Source organism: Capsicum annuum, chromosome 3 (genome assembly GCF_002878395.1).
Source record: "Capsicum annuum cultivar UCD-10X-F1 chromosome 3, UCD10Xv1.1, whole genome shotgun sequence".
NCBI classification, from domain to species: Eukaryota; Viridiplantae; Streptophyta; class Magnoliopsida; order Solanales; family Solanaceae; genus Capsicum; species Capsicum annuum.
The window spans coordinates 232586342-232599003 of record NC_061113.1 but is presented as its reverse complement, the minus strand read 5'-3'; positions in this window follow the sequence as shown (position 1 = coordinate 232599003).

Below are 12662 nucleotides of genomic sequence, written 5' to 3'. Positions count from 1 at the left end.
TAGTAATTTTAAACTAAAGTTGTGCTTTTGTGAAAATTTTCCCCTTGCATATTAAACACACCCTATACCTCTATAAGCCCACAATGAAAACTTTTAGACAAGTAGCCCAATAAGCCCAAGAGTGCAAACTTGTCCTTTCTCTTGAATTTGTTTGATACTTGCCACATTGTTGTCTAAACTTTGAGATTGAAAATGAATAATGATGAACCACAAGGTTTCAGCACTTCACCCCTTCAGTAAGAGGTTGGGGGTTCGATTCCCATCTCTGGCGAATGGAGCAAACTCTGTGGTTAGTTTCCTATCGTTTAGTGTGTTGATCGAAGGAACGAAGGATTAGTTTCACGGTTGTCGACAGTAGGATACCTTGGGAAATAAATAAAAAAATGAATAATGATGACAAGTGTAAATACTCATATTAAATCATTACAAATTCAAAATATTTTGTTGTGCCTTCAAATATCAAAGTAACCTCGTTGTTTAATCGTTCAATCATGACTTTAGAAAAGCAATGACAACAAAATAAAATGGCCTAGGGATGGAGACAGTGAAAAAGATGTGAAGGGATAGAAATTAAAAAATTAGGAAGATTTTATATATTTGGACCTAGAATCAAGGAATAGAAAGAAAGAAAGTAAGTTTGAATGGGAGAATATATTTGGACTATGAATTTTTCTCTTTTTCCTTTTGGTTAGCACCAATAAGGGGAAAAGGTTGTGCAACAAGGGTTACAACTTTTTTTCGAATTTGCCACGCTAGATAAGTTAGTTCCATATTTGATAAATCTATAATTCATATCTATAATTTTTTATAGCTATCTATAATCTATAATCAATAATCTATATCTATATGTATAATCTATAATCTATTTATAATTTATATCTATAGTTTATATCTATAATATATTAAAAGTGTGAAGGGCATTAGAAATATTATTTAAACTTTTATCATTTATTAAAAAACTTTGTAATAGACTAAATTGTCTTTTCATTTATTTTTTTAATTATTAATTAATGATTAAAAATTAGAAAATCCTAAAATATATGGCTAGAGCTAAATAATGTTCTTTTAGATTTATGACTCTTTATACGTACATATGGCGAAAAAATCTTCTTCAATTTATTTTGTGCCTTAAGTTATTCGTAGTGTCTGGCTAAGAACTTTCGCCTTTGCTAATTTTGAGAGCTTTTGCCAAGATTTTTCAATATTTTACTTATTTATTTTTTATAGTAGTAAAATTTTAAGTGCAAATTACTATAAAATTTCATTTCAATAGTTATTCAAGAATTAATTTATCATTTATATCTATTTTATTATTTATTAAATATTATTAATTTTTTAATATCTAGATGACTTATAATAATTTATATGCATGGTGTTCAATATTATCTATAACGTATTAATGTTGGATTTTCACGTAACAGTTTAGTAACGATAGTTGTATAAAATTAACTTTCTTTTTAATTTCTATTGAATTCATTATAAAAATTAGAGATCAATATATTATTTGAGTTATTAATGTATTAACTAAATTATGTTATCCGTTTCACTAATTTCCTTCCATTAATTAATTAGTAAAAGAGTCGTGCTTCTTGAGGGAATTATGTCAACTCTTAGGTCTTGGTTTTCAAGTCTGAGTTTAAGCATGTGAAACTTTGGGGTGTTACACAATAACGTACTCTAAATAAATACTACATTTTTGTGTTGCTTGGTCATTGATCTTGTCCATTGATTCTTGGTCTTTGATCTTGTCCTGATAAGTCAAGATTTCCAATTTCATCTATTCAATTCATAAGTTCATAATTATGTTTTCTACCATAAATTTTGATTATGTTCTTACAAACATAGTAGGTTAATTCATTGTGGGAACCATAATGAATTAAAAAAGCAGGTTAAAGTACTTAGTGATTTAAAGTACTTAGTGATTTTTGAATGGTATTCATGCATGTATTCTTCTTCTTTACTATTGATTGCTTTTTAATGGTTGCAAACATTAGAATTTGTCTTACTTTTTAACTTGCTTGATCAGAGAAGTATCCAGTAGGACACAAGATTAACAACGAAGATTTGAGGCTACCAACCCTCATCTAATAGCGTGAGCCTTAACTAAAAACGCTAATATGAGATTAAGGGTAAGGGTCCATATATGGACACTCATAGACCTAGCTGGTAATTGAGTGATATTCATCTAATTAGGGTCGAAAGCCCTTACTAATTTTGGATGCTAAGCATCGGAATAGATCGCTAGTACACTAAGGTTAGTGAGTTATGAAATCATGAAGAACACAGTCCTAGTCCATTCTCACTGACTGACACAAACAACAATTTAATACTCTGCTAGTTGAGTTCTATTTATGATCAACAACCATGTTACACTATATTATGAGGTATAATTGGATGGCATCAAAGATCATGGGCAATACTTATCTAGCTTAAGGAGCGAAAGAGAGCTCTTGGGGGTTGTTGGGGCTGACAAAAAAGTGAAAAGTGAGAAAAGAAACCCAAACATGCATATTATAAAATCTTGAAAACCAATATATGGTATGTATACATAATATACGAATCGTATACCTGATGTATGATGTATAAACTGATGTACGGACTGTAGTATGAGTCATACTACACATTGCTAGGTCCCTACTCACTTCCCATAAAGAATGGTTTGTATTACTAGCCATCAATCCCACTTACAGGCTATCAAATGGGCCGTTAGTTCACTTATATACACTACTAAAAAAAAAAAGAAGCTAAAACCGACCACAAAAACTGACCAAAATTTGTGGTCGGGTAAAGCTGTGGTAGTTTTTTCAAAACTGACCACAAGTGGTCTTTTTTTTAAAAAATATATATATGTATTTAAAATTTATTATTATTTTATTAAAGTTATAAAAAATTATTTTAGAGAAAAAAAAACCTACCACTGGTGGAAGATTTTTTATTAAATTAATTAATTAATTTAATAAATAACCGACCACAAGTGGAAGGTTTTTTATTAAATTAATTAATTAATTTATAAAAAAATCGACCACAAGTGGAAGGTTTTTTATTAAATTAATTAATTAATTTATTATTAAACCGACCACAAGGGGAGGGTTCCTTATTAAATTAATTAATTAATTTATTAAAAATCCAACCACTTGTCGAAGGTTTTTTATTAAATTAATTTATTAAAAAAAGTGGTAGGTTTTCTGCAAAAAAATATTTGCAAAACCGACCACTTGTGGTCGATTTTTTTGAGTATTTTTTTTAAAAATAAAATTCTGAACCCAAATACAACATATGCAACAACAACAATACAAAAATGCTTTCAAAAGTGTATAGGACATACAAAATGTCCAACAAAATATGAAAATACTACAACAATAGTTTCAAAGTACAACACATACAAAAATAAAAAACCTAAGAGTCACTATCATCTAATTCGTCATTGTCTTCTATATCATCATCCATGCTGAAATCATCCAGGGGGCCCAGACCCTTTGCAGCCCGAACTGCATCACCAGGACACAAAGGAATATTCCCAGCAATCTGAATGAAATAGCTCATCTGCTGCTGCAGGTTCTTGAATTGTGATGTTGTTGCCTTCTCCGTTTTTTTCTGCCTCTCTCTCTGTTCAGCAAGCTCTTGAGTGAGTTGAGAAACCGTATTTTGTAGGCTTTCAATCCTTTCACTATCAACTGAAGAGCTAGAGTAAGAAGGGTTGGACGAACACCTAACGTTATCGCCAAAAACGTTTTTGTGGTATCCAACCAAATGGCCTTTATTTGCAGGACCCACAACTTTTTTCCACAACTCCTCCTCTACATGTTGGAGTATTAGGTCAACCTGACTTTCAGGAGGCATACTACTACGATACGCACCGAGAAGACGCATATATTCGTCCTATATTCAAAGAAAGTTAATACTCAGAGTCAAAAAATATTGAAATGATTATAATTGAATAATATCAACTTTAATAAAAAAAAATTCATAAATTCAGAATTTGTTACTTACATGGACAACTTTTGCATGAGCTTCAACCCAGACATCTTCATTAGTCGGGTTCTTTTTTTATCACATGAGTCTCCTCGTATAACTCATAATGTGGTATTTTCCTACCCTTTTCTTTTTCCTGCATATGAAAAAAATTACCAATGTTCAAATAATTAAAAATTTAAATATATAGAAACAAACAATTAAAACTGTAAAAGTTACATACCATTATTTCCATCACAATAAGAGTACTTCTGGCACCCGAAGTATGTAGGGAGCCACCCTTGGATGATGCGCGGGCTTTCTTACCTTTTTCACTCAACAATTTGTATTCTTCGCTATTCCAATAGAGAAGATACAGTTGCCATGTGGATTCAGGAATCCAATTAGGTCTTACCGATTTCTTTCGGGCATATTCCAAGAGATTGTTAAATCTGGCTCTACATCTAATGAAAAAGTTCTTCTTTATATGAAATGTATTTGCATCATCCCACCAGTAAAATTTCTACAACAAAAATATAATATTCAATCTTTTGTTATAACAAAATGTAAATAAGTAGTCGATAAGTTAAATTCTTACCTTAAATTCTTCAAACATTCTATCCTTGTCAAGTTCTGGAACGTTTTGCTAGCTGGTCCAGTAGCCGTTGAAGTGGCGAGTAATGCATGTTCATGCTTTTTTTTCAGCTCCACCATCTGACCTAAACCTACAACAGAACATCAAACATTAATTTCATAGAGCATAATAATATAGTAATGAAAAAATGAGTAACGTTATTATATTTAGAAATTTTACCCTTTTCCAACCGGAACAAGATAAATCCTCCCAGAATCATCTTTGTCTCCTGGCTGCGTAATAAGTGATTATGGATGCACTGGCGTGGGTGGATATGAAGCACCAGATGGAGTGCCTCCAAGCCGAAGATCCGACAACCTAATCGATCCCGCAGAATCACTGTGCGAAGCTGTATGACTGCTGTAGGAGGGTATCAATGATGGTACATGTCTGGAGGGGCCAGCGTCTGTACGATAGTACTGTGTTGGAGGTGGCACGGTCATAGGAGCAGAATGAGTCGGTGTAGACCCATGTAGTGGCCCCCTATGCATAGGAGTAGGTATCGAATCCTATGACAACCTAGAATGTGAGGGTCCTACTGACGCGTTAGCAAATCGAACCTCAGATATATGAATACCCTGTGGCCGTCTGTAAGGCGGAGGTTGTCGATTCTTTTTTGATTTTGTAGTATCAACTTTTTTCTTACCTCTATCATCTCTGTCTGACATCTAAATAATGTTAAGTTAACAAGTAGTTAGTTCCTACAAAGTGAATGTATATGAAAAGATTCCAAGTATATAATTTCAAATTACTAATTCACAATTCAAATCGCTCCAATAACACGATATATAGACAAAAATATTGTTATTACTATATAAATTGTGGAAAAGTGGAAACAGCAAAGTAAAACAGTATATTATGTATCAATCTTAAACAAGAAGCTTAAAGGTAAATATATAATACAAACCATATCGACATCAACACATAATAAATACAACCTACAAAACTAATCTTTATCTTCTGGAGACTCTTCACTAAACCATTCATCCTCTTCGGAGGTTTCCTCATCTCCTATCCACTCAGCCTCTTCTTCCGCAATGTTAACTTCTTCAAATATATTTTTCGGGTGATTCAAACTATCCACTAATTCAACGTCTACTAGCTGGTGATTAATCTGAATTTCATTTTGATATGTAGTCTCCAGCACATTGTCAACTTCCACCTAGCCTATAGGCTTTGTTTTGATTACAGCCCACCAATCAGACTTGTCATTGCACAACGGATAAGGAGTATAATACACTTGTTTAGCATGTGGTGCTAAAACAAATGGATCATAAATAGGATACGAGCTATTGTGCTTCACTTCAATGATGTTATGCTCCCTATGTACTCTTGTGCTTGGATCAAACCACTTACATTGAAAGAGGACAACTTTTTTTATTGGGAAGCCAGCGTACTCCAGTTCTAAGATCTCCTGTATGATGCCAAAGTAATCAATATCATCATCACCTTTAACCCAAACACCAGTATTGTTTGTTTTCCTTGAACTAGAGTGTTGGTCGGTGGAAAATTTAAAGTTATTTACTTTGTATTGGGACATTGCATTAACTTCAACTGGACCCAAAGAAATATCTCTCAAGATCTGATCGTATACGGCTGCATTTGGTAAATGGTGTACCTAAAAATATTATACATATATATATTTTAGTTGAGGAATGTGTAAATATTTAAACTTTGTAGAAATAATACACTTACGAACCTCATTTTTAAACCATGTTGCAAAGAATGCATACACTTGATTTTCGTGGAATTGAGTCTTAAATGAACTGAACATGCAACATGGGAAACACAATTAGTTTCTTTAAGGGAATGTGTAAACAAATAAGATATATTAAAATTTTAATATCCTTACTTTAGTAAGGGCTCAATTTTCGGGCAATTCAGCATGACATACAATGTTGCTGATTTGCGCTCCATGGGAGTGAGCCGACGAGGTATGATCTTTTTAGCCTTACAATCAGATTGATTGAAAATTGATATCGATTGCAAATGAGGTGCATTCACATCGTCCTGATGATGATTCGGTCAGTTTCTTGAACAAGCAACTTCATCACGAAAGTAGTAGGAACAAACTTGAGAAGTTTCTCTTGCAAGATATGCCTCAACTATAGAGCCTTCAACCCTATGTTTGTTTTTGGGACCCCTTTTCAATTTTCCAATTGCCCTGTACAATCTTAAGGTTAGATGTGTACTATATTTAAAAACATATGTATGAATTTAAATATATTGGAAATGCTTACCGTTCGAATAGATACATTTACCTAGTTTGAACTGGACAGCCTAGCCGAGTTTTGTGCACAAGATGAATGAGAAGATGTTCCATCACATTGAAGAACGCTGGCGGGAAAATCTTCTCCAGTTTGTTGGTAATAACACAATATTGCTTTCCATTCGCGCCAGATTTTCTTCTTTTAATGTGGTGGCATATAAGTCCTTGAAGAACAAACAAATCTCTGCTATTGATTTCCATATGTTTTCAGGTAAACCAATAAAAACAATTGGAAGTAATTGTTCCATGAAAACATGACAATCATGACTTTTCATTCCATGTAAGAGTCCTTGTGTCATATCAACCCTCTTTCCCAAATTTGAGGCATATCCATCGGACATCTTCAAACTTTGAACCCACTGACCTATTTGACATTTTTGGTCCAACTTGAATGTAAAACTATCCTTGGGATTAAGAACATTGCCGTTGGCCCCCTGCTGTAAGTGTATTTCTCTGCGGTTGCAATATTCTGGCAAGTCAAGTCTGGCATTAGGATTATCCTTTGTTTTGCCGGTGACATCCATAAATGTGTTGAACAAGTTGTCAAAATAGTTCTTCTCTGTATGCATGATCATGTGGCAAGAAACAACGATGATAATCAAACTATGAATTTTTCCTTCCATGTCTCAATATGAAGGATTTTTTTTTCCATGCAGTATAGACAAGCCAACTTTCCAGCTGTCATCCATTTAGACAATATTCCATAAGCAGGAAAATCATTAAAAGTCTACATTAGATATGCATGTATATTGAAATTTTGTTTAAGAGAGATGTCCCAAGTTTCAGCCCCTTCATGCCATAAAATTTGGTGTTCATCGATCAATGGTTGCAAGTAGACATCTATTCCGCCTTTTGGATTACGCGGGCCAGGAATAACACATTTCTGAAATATATACGGACTAGTCATCAACATTTCAGGTGGAAGATTATAACGAGTGATAAATACAGGCCAACATGAATATGGCGCACCACCAACTGAAAAAGGTGAGAACCCATCCGCACATAATCCCAATCGAATGTTTCGTGGCTCAGCTGCAAAATCTAAATAAGTTGCATTAAAATGCTTCCAAGCCTCTCTATCAGAAGGATGACACATAACACCAGTGGGCCTTCTATTTTAACTGTGCCATCTCATATGAGGAGCTGAGCTGTTTAAAGCATACAACCTCTTCAACCTTGGTATAAGAGGTAAATAATGCACCACCTTAATAGCAATTTGATTTCCAGTAGAACCACACTTATATCGAGAGTGCTAACAAAACTTATAGAACTCTAGGTTAGCATCTTTCTTAAAGTATAACATGCAACCATTTTCACAATAATCAATTCTAACCGAGGAGAGACCTAACTTTGACACCAATCTTTTTGCCTTATAGAAAGAATCAGGAACCTCCAAGCCGGGGTCAACTAACTCTTTAATAAGGTCTATCATTGAGTCCATTCCTCCTTCAGCAATATTCCAGTCAAATTTAATACTTAGTAATCTAACAACAACAGATAAATGAGAGTGCGAACACACGTCAAACAAAGGATGACTAGCAGCATGCAATTCTTTGTAGAAATTGCCCGCTTCGTTATTAGGAACATCTTTAATAGTTTCCCTAATGTCAACCCCATGTTGCATCCCAAAAGAATCGTGCACCATTTCTGTCATCCTAGTATGTTGATATTCATTATGTCCTGTAGATGTACTACTTTCTCCAACAACAAAGTTATTTTGCGCTACATTCCTATGAATACCACACAATCTTAAAAAATCCTCGTGAAACCCCTTTCTATAAAGATGTTCCTTCACATCTTCTTCACTTACAAGATTTATACCATCATATCTAACACAAGAAAAATGAATAACTCGATAATGTGTCCACATATCGAGTGTCTTAGCATGTTCAACAAATCTTTTGGCATCTTCAACAAATTCCTCCCTAATACCCGCTCTATTACCATTATTCCGTTGATATATTCAGCTATAATCACGTTTCATCTACACAATCAATTAGATACAACTAATTAGATGAAGTCACAAAACACAAAAATCACCTTTAAAGTCCCTATACTTAACCATTTTCTAGTGACTAAGTCACTTACCAACTCAAATTCAAAACACAAAAGTCACCTTTAAAGTCCATTTACTTAACCATTTTCAAGTGAATAATTCACCTAACAAACCATATTCAAAACACAAAAATCACCTTCAAAAATCCCTATACTTAACCATTTTCTAGTGACTAAGTCACTTACCAACTCTAATTCAACACACAAAAATCACCTTTAAAGTCCATTTACTTAACCATTTTCTAGTGACTTAGTCACTTACCAACTCAGATTCAAAACACAAAAATCACCTTCAAAATCCCTATACTTAACCATTTTCTAGTGACTAAGTCACTTACCAACTCAAATTCAAAACACAAAAATCACCTTTAAAGTCCCTATACTTAACTATTTTCTAGTGACTAAGTCACTTACCAACTCAAATTCAAAACAAAAAAATCACCTTTAAAGTTCATTTACTTAACCATTTTCAAGTGAATAATTCACCTAACAAACCATATTCAAAACGCAAAAATCACCTTCAAAATCCCTATACATAACCATTTTCTGGTGACTAAGTCACTTACCAACTCAAATTCAACACACAAAAATCACCTTTAAAGTCCATTTACTTAACCATTTTCTAGTGACATAGTCACTTACCAACTCACATTCAAAACATAAAATCATCTTCAAAATCCCGATACTTAACTATTTTCTAGTGACTAAGTCACTTACCAACTCAAATTCAAAACACAAAAATCACCTTTAAAGTTCCTATACTTAACCTTTTCTAGTGACTAAGTTACTTACCAACTCAAATTCAAAACACAAAAATCACCTTTAAAGTCCCTATACTTAACCATTTTCAAGTGAATAATTCACCTAACAGCTCACATTTAAAACACAAAATCACCTTTAAAGTCCATATACTTAACCATTTTCAAGTGAATAATTCACCTAACAAACCATATACAAAACACAAAAATCACCTTTAAAGTCCCTAGACTTAACCATTTTCAAGTGAATAATTCACCTAACAACTCACATTCAAAACACAAAAATCACATTTAAAGTCCATATACTTAACCATTTTCAAGTGAATAATTCACCTAACAAACCACATTAAAAACACAAAAATCACATTTAAAGTCCATATACTTAACCATTTTCTAGTGACTAAGTCACTTACCAACTCAAATTCAACACACAAAAATCACCTTTAAAGTCCATTTACTTAACCATTTTCTAGTGACTTAGTCACTTACCAACTCACATTCAAAACACAAAAATCACCTTCAAAATTCTTATACTTAACCATTTTCTAGTGACTAAGTCACTGTAACACCCTGATTCGCTGAACCGGAATACTACACGGTGCTCATGACCCCGAGGGACCACAAGCTAACCCATGACTGATATCTGTACCTGTATACTGCAAATCATGATATAATAATGCGGAATACATAGAACTATAAGGCCATAAGGTTCAACTGAATACAATCATGTGGGTGAAAATACCCAAAACAACTCAATCTGAACGTAAATTTGAACATAAATCTGAAAGCCTCTAAAATATCCGAATAAGGAGTTGAAGGAACATGTATCCAACTAACTCCGTAAAACTAAACTGAAGAAATAAATAAATAAATCAAATCATATTGTCCTCGAATCAATGAGGACTCACTGTGTCTCTGCGACTGGAATGCTACCGCTATTGCTGGGCTGGAGCTCGTGTCTCGAAACCTATGGTGTAACATGAAAAGAAAGAACCATAGCACAAATGCGTCAGTACAACTGGAGTACTGAGTATACAAGGAAGGTAGGTTGAACATACAAGGAAGGTAGGCTGAACATAAAGGGTTTCATGCATGAATAACACTGACTGACTAATATGAACGTGGGAGTGCAAACAAACATATATAGAAACTGGGACCGTGAATACGTGATAGAATGACTTGTAAGATAATACATGGTTTACTGATAACTGTCATGACTGATACTGAAACTGATAACATCGACGACTGTATCTGACAGTCCTGTATATACTGAAATCTGAAGAACGCCCTAAGTTCTTTTACTGAGACTGATACTGAAACTATGGGAAGTAGTGTTTAACCAACATGCCCCATGTATGCCGTTATGGCTAAGCTGGGGTCCAATCTCTGCCCTAACTGGAGGGGTGTCAATATCGTGCCACGGGTAAGAACAACCTGTGAGTGACCCTTATCTGGCGGGTACTCAATAAGAACGATGAAAACCCTAAATTGACAGGTTAATCCACCTCATCAAACCTAATCTGACGGGTTAAGATGTCTCAACCTACGCTAGCTATGTAGTTCAGAACACAAGGATGACCACTAAGAATCACACCCTGAAATGGCGAGTGAGTTCCCATCCTTGGGTTCACTCGGTGCTAACCTCTACTCCTATCTGGAGGGACTGGACATGAGTAACTGACTGTGCATGACTTAATCTTACTGAATTCCGTTGACTGGCGGAATGTTACTGATGTCTGACAACTAACTAAGATTATGAGGTTTTCCTAAGTCATATGACTGACTGAGGTCTATGGAATCATAGCTTGAGTTCTGATATCGTGAAACATGACATGGCTCTAGGAACACAACTATAGTTTTCGGGTACAAGTACTCCCAGGACTCGATAGAAGGAAACTGACACACATGACTGACTTGATCATAAGAGTAGAGTCCATAATTTATAATATCATAAGTAGGGATCTCATACTAAGCATGGTTATCAACAATGTATTGCATGGAAAAGATTTCATATCACATGGAAGTACTTGCACAATCTTAATATCATGTTCATTGCATAATCATATTGGCAACACATACCAATAGCATGGAAGTTCATGTGGATTGCATGGTTATCATACATCTTGTTCATAAGCAGGATTTGCAAGTAAGCATAGAATAATCTCATAAGAATAGTTCATGAGTATTCCAACAACATTTACAAGGCACATTATCAACATAGAAGTCATTAGAATGTAAGAGAATATCATGAATCCTCCACTTAGTCACAATTTAGCTATATTGCATGGTTTCTAGTTTCTTAGGCATTTTATCAAACACCTTACATGCACATCTTAAGCATAGGTGAAATCATCAAATTCATACATCATGAACAACCCAATTTACATGTTTCCAACTCATATGATATCATGAATTCACAAAAACATATAAAGATTCCATCTTGGGAATCACCCAATAGCAACAACATGATCATCAACACCCAACAATATAGAAATCATACTTTATAATGAAAAAGAGGGTTTTTGAACTTTATGGATGAAAGGGATCCATAAATCAACTCACGCATACCTTAGAAGGAAGATTCTTGATGATTGACGGAGCAATTTCCTTAAAATCAGATCTTCAAGCTTAGTTACGCAACCCTAGTTGTTTTTCTCTTTTAGTGCTCTTGGATGATGAGCTTTGAGATGATAATAGGGTTGTAATATGTTTAGAAGCTATATATTTCGTAGGTTTAAGTTTAGGGACGTGTAAGGAGTGTTTAAAGACTTAATTACCTTTAAAATAACTCAAAACGGAGTGTTTTTGACACCTGAAATTGACTTAGGCGGCGCCCAAGTGATCGCCTATTCTTACTGTCTCTCACAAAAATGGGCATAACTTTTCGCTCGGGTATTGGATTAAGGCAAAATTGGTATCGTTAGAAAGATAATTCGATTCTTTACAATTTGGTGGATTTAAATCAGCCAAAATACCACATTAAAATTGAGTTATA